At 45.4% G+C, this 19,434-nt stretch overlaps 1 protein-coding gene across 1 annotated transcript in view; it reads right to left on the minus strand.

Annotated features, from left to right (window-relative positions):
- The window catches only part of col8a2 (collagen, type VIII, alpha 2), a 304,390-nt gene extending 285,359 nt beyond the window's left edge, over nucleotides 1–19,031 (minus strand). The window contains exon 1 of the mRNA XM_085962661.1: nucleotides 18,713–19,031. The gene's annotated coding sequence lies outside the window, so the exon portion shown is untranslated. The remainder of the gene's footprint in view (nucleotides 1–18,712) is intronic.
- Nucleotides 19,032–19,434: the final 403 nt, after the last annotated feature.

Consider the following 19,434-nt stretch of genomic DNA (forward strand, 5'->3'; position numbering starts at 1 on the left):
TCTACAAGGTTGAATGTTCTGTCATTTCCTCCTCCACCTACAGCTTGAACAGGAGTAGATTTTCATCTAAAGTCAGTTCTACTTCTTTTAAATAAGATTATTTTCACAGACTAAAATTAATTTCAACCAAGTGCGTTATTCTGTTCACATCCCTTTTTTATTTCAAAAAGCAGATCACTAAAGTTAAAATTAACTTATTGTTGCTGACTTTGACCTGATCATGAAAACTGCTGTGGTAATACAACTGATTATCACAACTGGTATTCACATTTACAAAGCTGTGCATTGTAATAACATCAAAAGGATCATTCAGAATCATAACATCTCTCAATCAAAAAAAAGGACTCTTTCAAACAGTGTTCTCTTCTTCTTGAATATTACAAACTGAGGGTCAGCTTTAACTAAGGAACGAGGTTTATTTTGTCTCCTATCACTGTCACAAGTCTGTAGCCAAAGGTGTTTCCATGGGAAGAGCAACTATTGGCATTCTAAGGACTGCAGTACAGGTTCTACAACAAATTAAAGCAAATATTAGTTTTTAGCTTTACCATTTATCAATAAAGGAAAGACTTGCATTTATATAGCGCCTTTCACGACTTCAGGACGTCCCAAAGTGCTTTACAGCCAATGAAGTACTTTTGAAGTCTAGTCACTGTTGTAATGTAGGAAACGTGGCAATGTTCAATCAATGCTGGAAACGGGTGAGTGGAACCTACAAGAAAGGCCCGACAGCGTGGTGTCATTGACTACTGGGAGCAATATATCCAGCTGTTCTCTATTGTAGAAGAATATCAAGTGACTCGAAAAATACAATACTGCAGATGGTGGAAATCTGCAGCAGCAAACACTCATCAAGTCGGGCACAGGATCTGTGGAGAGAAGTGACAAGTTAATATTTCAAGCATAACCCTTCATCAGAACTCAAAATCTGACGGAGGTTTATGCTTGAAACTTTAACTTGTCACTTCTCTCCACAGATGCCATGCTTGATTTGCTGAGTGTTGCCAGCAATTCCTGACCTCATCAAACCTCTTTCTTTTGCAGAAATTAGATGGTTGTTGCATTGGAGAATGCAACGGCCATCTGTCATCTCTATCGCGGAGGTGCGAGACTCTCCGCATACCCACCGACTGGAGCCTGCAGGAAGAAACACTTTCCACTTACCTCAGATACTCACCTCTCCACACTTGCACCCATCACTTACCTTCACAGCGCACTTTTGCACCCCCCCCCCGACCCCTGCAGACCCACTACTCGCCTCGGTGACCCTGGTAGGGTTCGGAGCCTTCGGGAAGCCCGCACCTGTGCGGGTAAAATGGGGATAATCCTATTTTCTGCCTGTTAACTACCTGTTAACAGGCAGTTAAGTGGCTGTAATCCCTTCCTGCCTCCAAGGAGACGGGACCCGGCGCAGGACGGCTACCCGCCTCCTGGCAAGATGGTACGGAGGCGGGTTGGGGGCGGATTGGGCACCCGCCCCCAAATTCTGCCATTTTCCCGGCAGTCCCGCCTCCATACCCGCCTCCTCAGGGCTGACAAAATCGCACCCATAGTCTCACGATAAAGGGGTCGGCCATTTAAGATTGAGATGAGGAAGAATTTCTTCACTCAGAGGGTTGTGAATAGAAACATAGAAACATAGAAGATAGGAGCAGGAGTAGGCCATTCGGCCCTTTGAGCCTGCTCTGCCATTCAATGAGATCATGGCTGATCATCCAAATTCAGTACCCTGTCCCTGCCTTCTCCCCATATCCCTTGATCCCTTTAGCCTTAAGAAATATATCCAACTCTTTTTTGAATATATTTAATGAACTGGCCTCCACCGCCCTCTGTGGCAGAGAATTCCACAGGTTCACCACTCTCTGGGTGGAAAAATTCCTCCTTATTTCAGTCCTAAATGGCTTACCCCTTATCCTTAGACTATGATCCCTGGTTCTGGACTCCCCGGCCATCATAAACATCCTTCCTGCATCTAGTCTGTCCAGGCCTGACAGAATTTTATAGATTTCGATGAGATCCCCTCTCAATCTTCTAAACTCCAGTGAATATAATCCCAATCGACACCTTGGCCTAGAAATTCAGTCGCGTTTGCGCCCACTTATTGGCTAAAGAGTGGTTTGCGCCGGAAGTTTTTTAGTGCCCGAAATTCAGTTGGTCCCTAAAATCGGCATTAGCCGGTAGCGCTGCGCCGGCACCGATGACATCATCGGTGTGCGCAGCGCCCCGGTTCCAACGCGATTCCGTGCCGACGGCCAAATTCAGTTGCGGCCGCCTCGCCCGTAGCGGCCGCAAACAGCGTTTGAAAAACGGGGCCTTGCAGCTCCGAGAGGCCAGAGCATAAAGGTGGAGGGGCGGGCGGCCGCTTTCCCGGCGGGCGCCTGGCCGCACCTCCCTCCCCGGACTCCTGCACCACCACCCCGCGGCATTGGTGTCTGACTCCCGCGAGCCCGGCACTTCTCCGTGGTGCCGGGCTCATTTGCCGGGGGAATCCAGCGGCGATCTCACGGCTGCAGGCAGCTCCTCCTTAAGAGAAGGAGGAGGCCTGCAGTACCCCAGCCTGCCGCACCGCATCGGGTGCCGCAGCGGCAGCTGGACGCCTGAAATTGACTTTCATCGCCCCAAGCGAGGCGGCCAAACCCTGCAATAGCGCCCGCTCCGTCTTGGGGCGCCGCAACTGAATTTCAGGCGGGCGCTACGGGAATCCGGGCGAGCGCTAAATTTCGGGCGCTAAAGACCTGTCGCGGCGATAGCGAATTTCTAGGCCAATCTCTCCTCATACGTCATTCCTGCCATCCCAGGTATCAGCCTGGTGAATCTTCGCTGCACTCCTTCCATGGCAAGAACGTCCTTCCTCAGGTAAGGCGACCAAAACTGCACACAATACTCAAGGTGCAGTCTCACCAAGGCCCTGTACAACTGTAGCAAGACATCCTTGTTCCTGTACTCAAACCCGCTTGCTACGAAGGCAAACATACCATTTGCCTTCTTAATCGCCTGCTGCACCTGCATGCTTACCTTCAGCAACTGGTGCACAAGAACACCCAGGTCTCTTTGCACTTCCCCTTCTCCCAATCTATTGTCATTCAAATAATAATCTGCCTTCCTGCTTTTGCCACCAAAGTGGATAACCTCACATTTATCCACATTATAGTGCATTTGCCATGTTTCTGCCCAATCACCCAATCTGTCCAAATCGTACTGGAGTTTCACGACATCCTCCTCACAGCTTACCCTCCCACCCAGCTTTGTGTCGTCTGCAAATTTGGAGATATTACATCCAATTCCCTTGTCCAGATCATTAATATATATTGTGAACAGCTGGGGTCCTAGGACCGATCCTTGCGGTACCCCACTAGTCACTGCCTGCCACTCGGAAAACGACCCGTTTATTCCAACTCTTTGGATCTTTGGAATCTTTGGAATTCTCTACGCCTAGGAGCTGCGGATGCTGAGTATATTCAAGGTTGAGATAGATAGATTGTTGGACACGAGGGATATGGAGATCAGGCGGGAAAGTGGAGTTGAGGTCAAAGATCAGCCATGATCTTATTGAACGGCGGAGCAGGCTCGAGGGGCCGTATGGCCTACTCCTGCTCCTAATTCTTATGTTCTTAACAGTTAATATGAATGAGTACCTTACATCAATCAACACTTAAAATAACTTATGAAGTGGTTGGTTGACTGAATCACAAAATTAAGAAAAAAATACTGTGTGTGCATACTGGTAAAATGATTACATTATTGAGTAAATCATACCTGAGGGTATTCATAGTGACCACCTGAGTTCTCCATAATACTGTCCATTTCATGTTACACACACACACACACACACATATATATTTAACTAGTAAACTGCCTGTGGTGTTGTCCATGAACAGTTGAAGAATGTAATTTTTTTAATATACTAGATGACAACATCATTGGGAGATTTCAGACTTCAAAAACTCGCTCCACAGTGAAAAGCACAAAATTGAATGGGAAATATTGAGCTAGCAGTTGGTAAGTGCTGCGGCGGGCACTGTCCCGCAACCGAAAGCGCCATGGATTAAAGGGCAGTGGGTGCAAGCACCCCAGGCATGCAGCAGGTAGTGCCCGACTGCCATTTTAGCCCCCAGCGGGGCTAGTTTTATTCCCCAAACAGATCAAAATGTGAAGAATAGAAATATGTGGGGCGAGTAGCTATTTTCTAAACTGGGAAACCCAGACTGAAAAGAGTAAGAGAGAAGACAAGATAAATTAACAAGCAATGATTAGGTTACATCAGGCTTGGTTATTGACAGCATGTAGATTGTGGAAAGGAGGGCGGGGGAGTGGGACGAGCTGAAGTGCTCTTGCAGAGAGCCGGCACAGGCTCGACAGGCTGAATGACCCCCTTCTGTGCTGTGGGCATTCTATGATTCTATTGATTCTAAGGGACGACTGAGAGAAGTGCAAAGTACCACAGTTTTAAGATTCTGGGAAACAGTGATGTGTCCGTACATCGGAATTCTGTAAATGTGTCTCTATTTCAGTTGCATTTAAAAAAAAATTATTGTTGAGATAATTGCAAGAGGAAAAATCTACACACACAGTATTTTTTTCTTAATTTTGTGATTCAGTCAACCAACCACTTCATAAGTTATTTTAAGTGTTGATTGATGTAAGGTACTCATTCATATTAACTGTTAAGAACATAAGAATTAGGAGCAGGAGTAGGCCATGCGACCCCTCGAGCCTGCTCCGCCATTCAATAAGATCATGGCTGATCTTTGACCTCAACTCCACTTTCCCGCCTGATCGCCATATCCCTCGTGTCCAACAATCTATCTATCTCAACCTTGAATATACTCAGCATCCGCAGCTCCTAGGAGTAATCTGTAACTGGCACATTGATGTGAGTTAGGTTCCACTTTTGCCCTTGTACTTGGGGAAAAGAATTGCGCTTATGTTGTTTATTTTCTGACATAAACCTAACAGTTTTATCTTTTAAGCAAAGAATCTACTGCAGAGGACAACACCTGCAATTTTATTTTCCTTTGGAAACGAAGGGTGCGTGAGCCCATATGTAAAATCCACAGTGCCCCAAGCAAGATACATTTTTCCTGATCTCTCATGCTTTCACTGTTTGTTATGGGAAATGGATGGAGGGATGTGATTCGATTCAATTTCTCACGTGCAAGAAATCTTTCACTTCTCAAAGTGAGAATGTTGAATTATTAAGCTTCCTGCCAAGAAGTTAATGGCAACTGTTAGACGGGGTGGTTGCTCATTCAATGTGAAAGCTTCCGATCTGTATAATTGTTTAGACTGTAGAAATAATTTCCGGGAAAACTGAAATTTTAGCTGATAACGTCATGAGCAAAGAAATGCTGAGTATGTGTGAAGCTATCATAGCTTTTTTTTTAAACTTTCATATGACCATGTTGAGTAGCAGTGCCCCTGAAGTCTGTACATTTAAATTGTCACACTGAATGGCAGATGTTATACCTGTAGTTGCATCGTCCAGTGGATCCTGCTAACGGGTGTTATCCTGCAGTAGTGTTTGCCATTTCCAATCTCTGTAATCTCCTTCAGCACCCCCACCGCCGAGATATCTGCGCTCCTCTAATTCTGTCCTCTTGTACATCCCTGATTATAATCGCTCAACCTTTGGTGGCTGTGTCTTCTGTTGCCTAGGCCCTAAGCTCTGGAATTCCCTGCCTAAACCTGTCCGCCTCGCTACCTCTCTTTCCTCCTTTAAGACTCTCCTTAAAACTTACCTCTTTGACCAAGCTTTTGGTCACCTGCCCTAATTTATCTTTATGTGGATCGGTGTCAAATCTGTTGTCTTTTAATACTCCTGTGCAGTGCCTTGGGATGTTTTACTACGTTAAAGGCGCTATATAAATACACGTTGTTGTTTGCAATGTTCCATACTGTCGATCATTCTAATCATTTATGTGGTGAACACAAGATATTATACTGCATTACTTATGGCTTAACTTAAAAGGGGTCAGTCCATTTATAAGGACCACATTGGACTCATTGTAAAAAAAAAAGTCATGTTGGGCTTATGTAGTATGGCAAATAAATCTCACTTTTATTCTCTAACAATGACCGCACTAGGCTCATGGGGGTCATTTAAAAAATCTTTCCTTCTACAGAAATGACTGACTGGAACCTATGGGGGCAATGTAGCATGGTGAACAATGACTCAATAACTTGCCAAAAACACTTGAAAGCAATAATCTCAGCTACAAGATAATCTTATAATGTCCTTCTCGTCACTGTTCAGTCCACGTGTGCTTGCGTTTAATCCACGATTGTTAAGATACTGACATTTCACCTCAGTGCTGGTATCTATACTTACAAAGTATGGGGGGAAGGGTTTGGCCCACTGCCGACTGCAGGCTTCTTTGTTGCCAGTTAATTTCCTGTACAAGGACGGGGGAGGTTTTCAAACCGATCCCAAAACAGGCACAATATCGGCAGTGCGCCCGTGGACCCATCCAAGGCCACAGTCTGGAGGCTCGAACCATTTCCACATTTGGGTCGCAATTGAATTGTACTGGAAAGCTGCAGGTACCGCTGCAGGCACCGCCGGAGGCACCGCCGCAGGCACCGCCGGAGGCACCGCCGCAGGCACCGCTGCAGGCACCACCGCAGGCACTGCCGCGGGAACCGCTGCAGGCACCACCGCAGGCACCGCCGCAGGCACAGCTGCAGGCACCACCGCAGGCACCGCCGCGGGAACCGCTGCAGGTACTGTCGCAGGCACCGCCGCAGGCACCACTACAGGCACCGCCGCAGGTACCACCGGAGGCACCGCTGCAGGCACCGCTGCAGGCACTGCCGGAGGCACCGCCGCAGGCACCGCCGCAGGCACCACTGCAGGTACTGTCGCAGGCACCGCCGCAGGCACCACTACAGGCACCGCCACGGGAACCGCTGCAGGCACCGCTGCAGGCACCGCTGCAGGTACTGTCGCAGGTACCGCCGCAGGCACCACCGCAGGCACCGCCACGGGAACCGCTGCAGGCACCGCCGGAGGCACCGCTGCAAGCACCGCTGCAGGTACTGTCGCAGGTACCGCCGCAGGCACCACCGCAGGCACCGCCACGGGAACCGCTGCAGGCACCGCCGCAGGTACTGTTGCAGGCACCGCCGGAGGCACCGCTGCAGGCACTGCCGGAGGCACCGCCGCAGGTACCGCCGCAGGCACCACCGCAGGCACCGCTGCAGGCACCACCGCAGGCACCGCCGCGGGAACCGCCGCAGGCACTGCCGGAGGCACCGCCGCAGGTACCGCTGCAGGCACCACCGCAGGCACCGCTGCAGGCACCACCGCAGGCACCACTGCAGGTACTGTCGCAGGCACCGCCGCAGGCACCGCCGCAGGCACCACCGCAGGCACCGCTGCAGGCACCACCGCAGGCACCGCCGCGGGAACCGCTGCAGGCACCGCCGCAGGCACCACTGCAGGTACTGTCGCAGGCACCGCCGCAGGCACCACTACAGGCACCGCCGCAGGTACCGCTGCAGGCACCACTGCAGCTTGCCGGTTTGATGCAGCGGAAAACCAGCCAGCTGCTGTTTGGAGCCAGCAGGCCGGTGGGGCTGGTGGGCCTGTGGGGTGGGGGGGCTGGTAAGGCCTGTGGGGCCGGTGGGGCCTGTGGGGTGGGGGAGGAAGGGGTGTGGATCCTGTGGGTTGCAAGGGGGTGAAAACAATCTGGTAGTTGACCAGAAAATTTTGCGAAGCCAGGAGGAGCATGTATGTTGAAAATCCCGCTCCCAATTGACAGATTTCAGACTCCCCTCCTCCGCCCCCCCCCCCCCCCGCCATTTTTGAAAAGTATTTAATTTTTCCCTCAGCCAAGCACCATTCTATTGGCAAGAGTAAGCAACCTAGATAATCTCAAGTTTTCCTTGTCTACCATGGGGAGGACTATTTGTGCAGGCCTTTGCCTCGGGAGGTTCAATGGGTGGGGGAAGAGCCCACGAGAGCAGAGCTCGATCCTGGCCTGTGGAAGCAGCAGGTTTGATGGTGAAATGGCCTTTCTCTCAGCCAACGTTATCTCATCTTCTAACTCGCTCACTCACAGTCATCTTCCAAAAGCTGCTCCAGAAACATCTGCCAGGAGGTGTGCGAGGAGAGCCCAAGCTGCCTCATTATTTCTCCCTCTCTCCTTGTGGGAAAGAGTTCAGCCGTTTTGCAAATCTACTGAGGGCACGGTTGAGATTGAGAGCTCAAACCATGGAAAATTACAAACAGGAACCTGAACCCGGCCCCCATTCCCTTTCATGATGCACTGTGGCATGACATGACCTGATTTCAGTTCGGTAAAACAAGGGTAATTAAATCAGAAGGCTATTTTTCTTTTGATTTTGAAAAGTAAAGGTGTGCGTATCATACTTATTTTCAAATCAGTTTGAAGTTGGGGGTATACATAAACAAATTACTGGCTAAGTTCATGGCTTCTACTAAAGGTTGAAGGGGCAACTACAGATGTACTTATTTTTAAAAAAAGTAACACTTCAGGAATGAAGCAATCCTGAAAAAAGTTTGCTGATGCTTTGTTATCTAAGCTATAACAGCTGGACTACTTATTTTTCTTAGTATTGCTGACAAGTATCAGAGATAGAAAATCCTTATTAAACATGTCTGGGAGCAAAATCACATATCCAGACCTCAAAAAAATATATACTGCAAAACCGAGTTACTTCATTTGAGACTGGTTGGAGATCAACCTCGTGCTAGCTTCAAATAATTGAGTACTGGCTGCAGTTCCAGACAATTGATAAACATCAGAAATACTTCCAATTAATTCACCAGTCCATTGTTTCTCATCCCCTGACAGTCAGCTTCGACCCAAAAATTCAGACAGGAAATACTACACCTGACTAGACCAATCGGTCATGCTCAAACTTCTCATTTTAAAACAGCCATAACCAATCAACAATATATTTTTAACCCAATCATAACCGATAAGTAAAAGATAAATGTTGAGTTAGGCAACTATGGGAGCGGTAGCATAGTGGTTATGTTACTGGGCTAGTAATCCAGAGGTCTAGACTGCTGATCCATGAGACGTGAGTTCAAATCCCACCACAGGAGCTGAGGAATTTCAATACAGTTAATTAAATACAATCTGGAATAAAAAGCTAGTATCAGTAATGGTGACCATGAAACTGGCAGATTGTCATTAAAAACCCATCTGGTTCACTAATGTCCTTTAGGGTATGGAAATCTGCTGTCCTTACCTGGCCTATATGTGACTCCAAACTAAGCAATGTGGTTGACTCTTAACTGCCCTCTGCAAGCCACTCTGTTATACCAAACTGCTACAAAGAAGTATGGACTAAGGTGGTTCAAGGGCAATTAGGGATGGGCAATAAATGCTGGCCTTGCCAGTGACGCCCACATCCCAGGAATGAATAAAAAAAAAGGCTTAAGTAATCAATTTCTTACATCATTTTTTTGCTGATTTTAAACCAAAGTACTAGAGGTAAAAAGGTGTTTCCTAGTTAAAAAAAAAATCTTCATCTCCCTGTGCTGGGACATGTAGTAGAGATGAAAATACAGTGTTGTACAATAACACACTTTGGCATCCAGTTGGACATGATGGACAATATTATTGCAACTGAAACTGGATTAATCAGTCTCCTGTCTCTCTTAAAAGCTCTAAGCATTTTTTCCAATTGGTTTTCTTTGAAAAATATAATTTATTACAGTAATCCACTGAAGAATCAATGGAATTATTATCTTATCAGTCAGACAAAACATGAGTCAAACCACTCTGCAGACCATCATTAGAAACAGGTGCCTAAATGCTTTGGATGTGAACAGAAGTGAAGGTGGTTGGCTGCCAAACCAGGCATTACATTGGCATCCACGAGGAGACAGAGAAAGAAGTGGAGGCCGAAGATTGATCTGGAAGGAGGTGACTTTGTACGACCTCAAAAAAGTGTGTACCATCTACAAGATGCACTGCAGCAACTCGCCAAGGCTTCTTCGACAGCACCTCCCAAACCCACAACCTCTTCCACCTAGAAAGATCGGGGCAGCAGGCGCATGGGAACACCATCACCTCCAAGTTCCCCTCCAAGTCACACACCATCCTAACTTAGAAATATATCGCCGTTCTTTCATCATCGCTGGGTCAAAATCCTGGAACTCCCTCCCTAACAGCACTGTGGGAGCACCTTCACCACACGGACTGCAGCGGTTCAAGAAGGCGGCTCACCACCACCTCATCAAGGGCAATTGGGGATGGGCAATAAATGCTGGCTTTGCCAGCGACGCCCACATCCCATAAACAAATATATAGAAAAAAGGACTGGACTACTGCCGGGACAAAGAAGCAGCGTTATGCCAAAATGACAAAGGATTGAGGCTTTGTGTGGTGTCGGTTACTGCTGAGGTGCAAGAGGCTTGAGGTTTGAGGATGACGGATTATTTTCTCCTGACCTTTTTTCCTTTTGAGACTCTGAAATTTATATCTGGCGCGGAGAAACTGAAAGTTAAAGTCCAAATGAAAGCACTGCAGGACACAAGTCAAATGGTAGTAATTCGAGCCTTTTAAGACTAATTGAACTTGCACACCACACATCTGATGGACCACAAGACTATCTCTTCCCTTTCAATGTACCACAAAGGAATAGACAAATGTATATGTATATATACAAAAAGAAAATACCGCAGATGCTGGAAATCTGAAATAAAAGCAGAAAATGCTGGAGATACTCAGCAGGTCAGGCAGCATCTGTGAAGAGAGAAACAGAGTTAACGTTTCAGGTTGATGACCTTTCATCAGAACTGATGAAAGGTCATCAACCTGAAACGTTAACTCTGTTTCTCTCTTCACAGATGCTGCCTGACCTGCTGAGTATCTCCAGCATTTTCTGTTCATAGACAAATATATATTCGCCACAAGACTCTCTATTTACCTTACCAGGGAATCGGTCTAAATAATGAGATGGGATAAATTTAGAAAGAGTGGGGTAGATTTTGGCCTTTGGGCAGCTGACCAGCGGAACACATTGGGCGGCCGCCTATTCTGGTGGCGAAGAGACCTCTGTGATTTTGAGGCTCTGACCTTATTTAAATTCAGCCGGCAATGCGGCTCGCTGACTGAAGCCTGAAAATCAGGCCAGAGTTGCCGCCAGCAAGGTAAGTTGCCGGGGTGGGTGGAGGAGGGGGGGGGGGAGGATGTCTCCCGGGGTGGCAGCGACCCAGATTATTTTTGTGGGCCCCCGGAGGTGCACTCCTCCTCCGAGGCCCACAGAAATAACTCCTGACTTACCTTTAGAGGGCCTCTTCGCTTCCATCGCCCGTGGAACTGATCCACCAGTTCCTACCTAAATTGGAAATCGGGGTCTTATTTACGTTATAAAACCCCGATTTCCATATTAAACGGGGGCCTAAAACAGACGGGCGCTTTGGACAGCCAGCGGCAGGCCCCGTTTAAAATGGAGCCGGCCGCATTGCTGGTGTTAATGGGGCCATAAGGCTTCCGACCCCATTCTGAGGCTGTTCCCGCCCCGTTAACTGCAGGTGAGGGCACTCAAAACCCACCCAGTGTGTTGGTGAAACCGAGCAGCTATTTTCCTTTAACAAAACGTGACAGCAATGCCAACATTAAGCTCTTCTTAACTGTCTAGATGCTTATATATGCTTAAATGATATCCTCAGATTCCTACACCCACTGGGACAGGATGGAGCTGTACGGTTTCAACATGGTGATAAATCTATTTGTTTAACTTTGCACTGGGCCAATGAGGAACACAGTTGCAAAAATGGCTTTGCTGTACTTCTTTGACATTTTAGTCTAATTTAAATATTAATGGTACACGAGAAGAGAAATGACGAGATTTCCCTCCAGCACAAACTGGGCCTTGCCCTTGCTTGTTGCACTGGCTCTCGAGAGCAGACGGGCCCCTTATTGGGGTGCCAATGTTTCATTAATGGATGAGCGAAAGAGAGGGGCCTTGAAATTGGATTGCGCTGCGCTCCCTGAGCCGGCCGATTTTGCTCGCCCTCTGAGGCCTCGACCGGCGTCCACAAATGAGGCCGACGGACCAATTTGCCACGACCTGCCACTGGCCTGATTAGGCACGTGTAGCATGCACAGCAGCTGGATGATGCCCCGGATCATGGCGGCTTTCAGACAGGTAAGAGCCAGGGCGATTTTAACTGCCCACCTGCCAGGTTTCTAAGCCCGTGACTTTGATTTGGGCCAGTGTGACAATGTGGTGCCATGGCATTTGCTTGTTTTAATAATGACTTTACTAGAATAAAGCTGACATCTTTCAGAGTGACTAACGGTCCCCTCTTATTGTCATGTTCAAACCCGCAGCTTCAGTAGCTGGCTGTAGCCTGCATTCATTGATTTGTGTTTTGATCACTGACAACATTTGTTGAATTGAAGTAACACAATGGAAGCTGCAATTTCAAGGACATTAAACTGGAAATGATTTCATTTTGTTGTTCTATTGCAGCAAGTTTATTTATTCACAAATTGTTTCAATTTCACTTAGATTTGTGCAACTCAGTTAACTTTTTGAGGGCTAGTTCTCTTTTGAGACTCTAAAACATGCATCCAACTTCTGGAAATCTACTGAAGACACAGAATATGCAAATTTATGAGAGGCATTTATCCATCTGATAGTCACACGGGATGGTAAATATACAGCTTCTGGATAATATGTCTGTAAACCCTTGAGAGTCTTGTAGAAAGATGCAGTACAATCTTGTCATGGCTGTCCATCAACCTCTAAGGTTAGAGGCGCTTTACAATATATTGGTGGTGATAGCTCTTAGATTGCTAGTAGTCTAGTTGAGAGGCCAGTCTGTAGTCATGTGATGGTATCTGTTTGTTCATTCTTCAGTGATCTAGAGGGATGGGCAAGGGCAGGGAGAAAGGTTGAGATGTGTCTATCCCGGGCATCTCAATGGTAAGGTCGATAGAGAGTCTTGTGGAGAACTCCAGCTGGATTCCCCGCTCAGGCCCGAGCTAAAATTACAGTCGGGTCTCAATGATGTCATCAGGTTGCAACATGCATATGTAAGGAAGGACCCTGTTGGCTCCGGGCGGGTGTCCTTGCTGCCTGCTCAGGAGAGCAGGTTAAAATTGCAGATGTTGCGATCATGGCGGCTTTCAGACAGGTAAGAGCCAGGACGATTTTAACTGCCCGCCCGCCAGGTTTCTGTTGAGCATGTCGGGTTAAAATTTGTCTGTTCCTTTGTGGTGCATTGGATGAAAGGAGGTAGTCTTGTAGTCCAAGTTAATTTGGTTTTAAAGGTCAAAGGCAAGAATTACTACTATTTTGACTTGTGGACTGCAGTTTTCTTAGTTGGACTTCAGGTTTTAGTTTATCCTCACAGGATATAAATTTCAACTCTCCAAAGGAAAATTTGAATTCCAAATTAATTGAAACTCTGATCCCTACTGATGGATGATTCCGTGCAAGCCTGGGTTCAGAAACATCAATATTTAGCGCTAACACAGATCTTGATCAAACTTGCACTACATATGTTGAAAAGCACCAACAAGAATTTTCTTTTCATTGCATTCTCACATCGCAAGATGGTACTTACATCACAACAACTACTTGCCTTCATATAACGGTTCCAATACTATTTGTAGCAGTGTGCAAAATCAGCTGCTATTCAAATAGCCTTAAGTAGCAATAGTGTTAACTTTATGTGCATGAGAGAGACAACAACAACAGCAACAACTTGTACCTATCGAGCACCTTTAACGTAGTAAAACGTCCCAAGGTGCTTCACAGGAGTGTTACAAGACAAAAATTTGACACTGAGCCACATAAGGAGATATTAGGGCAGGTGACCAAAAGCTTGGTCAAAGAAGTAGGTTTTAAGGAGCATCTTAAAGGAGGAAAGAGAGGTAGCGAGGCGGAGAGGTTTAGGGAGGGAGTTCCAGAGCTTAGGGCCGAGGCAGCAGAAGGTACGGACACCCATGGTGGAGCGATTATAGTCAGGGATGTGCAAGAGGGCAGAATTTAAAGAGCGCAGATATCTCAGGGGGTTGTGGGGCTGAAGGAGATTACAGAGGATAGGGAGGGGCAAGGCTCTGGAGGAATTTGAATGCAAGGTTGAGAATTTTGAAATCGAGGTGAACGGGACTTAGGACATGGGCAGCCGAGTTTTGGATGACCTCAAGTTTAGGTAGGGTAGAACGTGGGAGGCCAGCCAGGAGTGTGTTGGAATAGTCAAGTCTACAGGTAACCAAGGCATGGATGAGGGTCTCAGCAGCAGATGAGCTGAGGCAAGGGCGGAGATGGGCGATGTTACGGAGGTGGAAATAGGCGGTCTTAGTTATGCCGCGGATATGTGATCGGAAGCTCATTTCAGGGTCAAGCATGACACCAAGGTTGCAAACAGTGTGGTTCAGCCTCAGACAGATGCTAGCGAGAGGGATGGGGTCAGTGGCTAGGGAACGGAGTTAGTGGTAGGGTCAAGAACAATGGCTTTGGTTTTCACAATATTTAGTTGGAGAAAATTTCTACTGCTCCAGTACTGGATGTCGGACAAGCAGTCTGACAATTTAGAGACCGTGGAGGGGTCGTGAGAAGTAGTAGTGAGGTAGGACTGGGTGTCATCAGCGTACATGTGGAAACTGATGCCGTGTTTTTGGATGATGTCGCTAAAGGACAGAGAAATGCTCTACTTATAAGCTTATGGGCCTATCGCACTGATAAAGCCATGTTGAAGGCAGTATAGGTTAGCACTTCGTGCCCATGGACTACACAAATTCAAAAGGCCAGAATATTAGGATGCCTGTGCGCAACTGAGCAAGGCTTTCATTGGTATCCAATCCATTAATAGCTCCTTTACACCCTGATAATCTGGGCATCTAATCACCTCATAGTATAATATCAGAACCAGACTGGAAGAATATATTTGATCATTTGTAAATTCAACCACTAGGATACAATGGGCCGTATATTCCAATCCCTACGGGTGTGTACGAGCTGTGTACACACCCGTAGGGACATCGGAAATGCCAGTTTCAGGCATGCCAAGCGCATGCGCTGAAAACCGGTATTTCTGATCTGCCAAGAATGCTCTTGACAGGTCGGACGCCTGCCCTGGAGAAGGGCCTCTGCGGGCAGCGAGTTCTGCTTTCTGGAGAATCTCCGCCCGCAGAAAACCCTTAGAAATCTTACACCTGGTAAATGCAGGTGTAAGGCCTGCTTTTACCAGCATAAGATTTGAAAAAAAAATTTAAAAAAAATTTCACTCATTTATCATTTAAAAATATTTTTTAAAAGGTAATTTTATTATTAGCCCTGTAAAAAACTTTAATTGTTTTTTTCAAAAAATTAAATTTTTGTTTAAAATATTTAATTTATTGCAATTTCAACCAATTTTAAAAATGTGATCTAAAAAAAATAATAATTTAATGCTTTACAGTGTTTTTGGGGTGATCTCCATTCATATATTTGACGGGTCTATCTGTCAAGTGTATAAAGGGAGATTCCCTTCTCCTATTGGCTCCCCATGGCCCACGTGATCCCAGGGACACTTGCGAACGTGGGTCCTGCCCATTTTGAGTTTGGAGAGGCCCAGGAGCGGAAGTATACATACCTCGGGAGCCCTCAGGTAAATCCGTAGAGTTTTTCCAGATCGGAGGCCTCCGCACACGGGAAGCCTCCGATCGGAAAATACGGCCCAATATTGTTTGATTCTATATTACCTTTTGAGATTAAATAACTTCTTAATGCCGTGGAATTAAGTGCAATTATTAACATCAAGACTTGGACGGACACTGGGGATAGCGGTCTGATCCAGCTGGAATAGCCGTCCTGTACTCGTATTAAAGTAGTCTTTCAACAAACAATTGTGGTCTGTTTGCTATTTTGTAGCAGAAATGCAACTAGACTGTAAAAAGCATGAATCTCCTTCACTGCCAAGCCTGGCTGGGAATATCGTTTTTACTTAAAACTGTTGCTGAAAACCTCTTGTTGGAATCACATTCAAAAATGACTTCGTAATTTCAAATCTGGAACATTCATAATGCGAAACAAATGTTTTTTAGGAACGTTTCATCTCGCTCTAATTTTGTTAGCATGTGAAGCAAGTATATTTGGGATTGAGCTTTCAGGAGTTAACTCGGATCTTTGCTGAAGAAAAGTATCTGGTTGTTTTTGAGATAAAACTGAACAGATTTCATATTGTCAAACTGCTAATACCAGAGGATATCAGTGCTATGTGGCATTTAATACAAAGGGTTTGTTGTTTTCATGGTATGAGATATTTAATACAGATTGCAATATCAAACCATGTTCAATTTAAAATGTTTGAATTACAGTACAGCTACAATAATAACTTAAATGCATCACAACAATGCTCCCATCCATTGTAATGTATGTGTAGCATAACCAAAACCACACATTAATTGCCATTTATGGAATATGATGAGATACAATGGGAATTCAACATCTGCACAGATGTATCCGGTAATAACTGATAGCACCTGATAATACAGGTAGTAGCTAGTTCCTCAATTCATAGTGCCTTATATCCTTCTCCAGGCCCTGTGGAACTGTTCAAAATACATCTGAAGATTTACATTCAGTGAGAGTGCGGAGAGGCAGCGCAGAGAATTGCTACTGGTTAAATTGAAACAAACTGCAGTAGCATGTGAATTACAGCAGTGTTTCAGGACTCCTGAAACAGCAGTCAGTGAGATCAGGTAGACACGCTTCTGCTGAGATCGTTTGATATTAGAATATAAATTGTTTCTAAAAAAATCAGGAATCACTTGTATTACCTCAAAAGCACCCCTGGTCAACTGTCTGAGGGTTGATCCCGACTGTTCGCAAACCTGGTGTCATATTTGACCCTGAGATGAGCTTCTGACCACATATCTGCGCCGTCACTAAGACCGCCTATTTCCACCTCCGTAACATCGCCCGACTCCACCCCTGCCTCAGCTCATCTGCTGCTGAAACCGTTATCCCTGCTTTTGTTACCTCCAGACTTGACTATTCCAACGCTCTCCTGGACGGCCTCCCAACTTCCACCCTCCATAAACTTAAGGTCATCAAAAACTCTGCTGCCCGTTTCCTAACTCGTGCCAAGTCCCGTTCACTCATCACCGCTGTGCTCTCTGACCTACGTTGGCTCCCGGTTAAACAACACCTCGATTTTAAAATTCTCATCCTGGTGCTTACACATCTCTCTACTTAAACATCTAGACCTGGAGTTTCCCGCTCGATTGCGCTGGTTTTTCAGCACACGGAATTTTAAGCGCAAATTGCGTTCAGTGCAAGTCGAGTTTCTGCGATTTTTTTTGTGCTAGTTTTAAAAACATCGCACTAGGAGCAGGCCCCGCCCATAATAGCACTATTGATAAGAGTCATGCGTTACAGCTTGATGAGTTAACTGAGCACACAAAATAAGTTTAAAAGCTTTATCCACACTGCCTTTGGTTTTGAATTCCAGGACTGGAATCACATTTGCTAATCTCTTTGAAGAGCGTAAAATCAAAGGGATTGGGTGCAAATTGACACTCATTTTGAATCTGCACAAATTCAGGGAATTTGCATTAAGCACTCTTTTGAATGAGGCGGGGCTATGCTAATGAGCAGTGGAGGGTCTGGCCGAAGATTTCAAAGAACCGGCGCAATCGATTGAGGAAATCCAGGTATAGCACAAGAACAGGTGTAAGTCGCCTGAATGATTTGCACCAGAAATTATCATTGTGCTGCGATTAGAAGGAAAGAAGGAAAAAAAGAAAGAAAAAGTAAAGAAATAACTTGCATTGATATAGCACCTTTCACAACCTCAGGATGTCTCAAAGCACTTTACTGCCAATAAAGTTATTTGATGTGTAGTCACTGTTGTAATGTAGGGTAAAGCGGCAGCCAATTTGTGCACAGCAAGCTCCCACAAACAGCAATGAGATAATGACCAGATCATCTGTTTTTTTATTTAAGTGATGTTGGTTGATGGATAAATATTGACCAGGACACCGGGGATAACTCCCCTGCTCTTCTTCGAATAGCGCCATGGGACCTTTTACAGCCACCGGAGAGGGCAGACGGGTCCTCAGTTTAATGTCTCATCTGAAAGATGGAACTTCTGGGTGCAAATTCCATGCCACAATGTTCACATATACAATGACTCTGATACTAAAGATCACAGCATTAACTCATTCACCAATTTGATCAGTTTCTAACAGTGTGACTAGTACAGCATGTATTTTGTTCAAATATGTTATGTGACTAATATTCAAAATTACATATTGTAGGCTCGTACCGTACAGAGATTTCTTTGTTCAAATGTTTATGTCGCCTAGTGCCAGTGAAGGAGTTAGGACACCACCTGTTTTTAATAGGAACTTCTTTCAGTTCCACATAGCATCTTTCTTAATAGGCTTGAAACCTGTCTTAGTTGGCATCTTAAACTCTTGCTATGGTCAATCTAGATACTGAGGTGGTATGGTATTAAGAAATTTCATGCTAATTTTTTTTTTTTAAACACTGAAGTTAACACTGTTTATTAAAAAAAAATTAGCTCATTTAGGAATTTTTTTTTTTTTTTTAAATAGTCACAAAACAATATGTATAGTTCATTTCACTCTGTTGTGCTATACTGGTTACCACCATCCAGAATTAACAAGTGTTGTGACTGTAAAAATGCAGAGATTTCCTTAGCTTAGCTTAATATGCACAGCATGTAATAGATACGCATACAAAATGAAAAATGGAAACTAAAATTTCCTACCTTTGCTAGTTGGCTGAAGGTCAGATAAGAAATAAAGGACTCGTTTTCTTGTTCTGATGATAGAATTTCTTCTGGATGCTCTACTCCATAGGTTTCTATGAATAGCCAGAGCACTTGCTCCTACGCAGTTAGCAACTTCAAGCTGCACAGCAGAGAGAGGGAGAGTCACTTTGACAGCACGTCTGCGAGGGTGTGTGTGTGTGAGTGAGAGTGGGCTATTTCACAAGCTGTTTAATGGGCTAGACTGAGATCAGCTTTGGTTTTTGAGCATGTTCCAGCTGAGAATTGTTTCTCAGGTTCTAAGATACAAAGGATCGTGTTTGTGGGGTTGGGGGAGGGGAAAGAACGTTTGAGGTTTTTAAAAAAAAAAGGCAATTTTCACATGCGTATTTCATGGACATTTGCCACTGTGATTATGCAGCTGACGAAAGTACTTGCAACCTTTTACTTTTATGATTCTTTTGTCGCTTTGTCCTCACAAAATATTTGTTTAAGCCACTCTTTCTAGTCATTAATCAACAATTCAACAGATATAATTGCAGTACCTTGAAGAACTGACTAAGGCCAGTTCAAGTGACAGATAATCGTTGACTGTACAATGAAGCACAGCAGCTAAGTTTTTAGGATTTGTTTGTTTAAACAAAATAAATTTCATGTTTTTTTCACTGTAAAGTCTGGATATTATAACTTAAATATGGATCTGCTTCATGAAGTAGAAACAG

This window comes from Somniosus microcephalus, chromosome 20, assembly GCF_052327205.1.
Source record: "Somniosus microcephalus isolate GS21.2 chromosome 20, FLI_Smic_1.0, whole genome shotgun sequence".
Classification (NCBI taxonomy): Eukaryota; Metazoa; Chordata; class Chondrichthyes; order Squaliformes; family Somniosidae; genus Somniosus; species Somniosus microcephalus.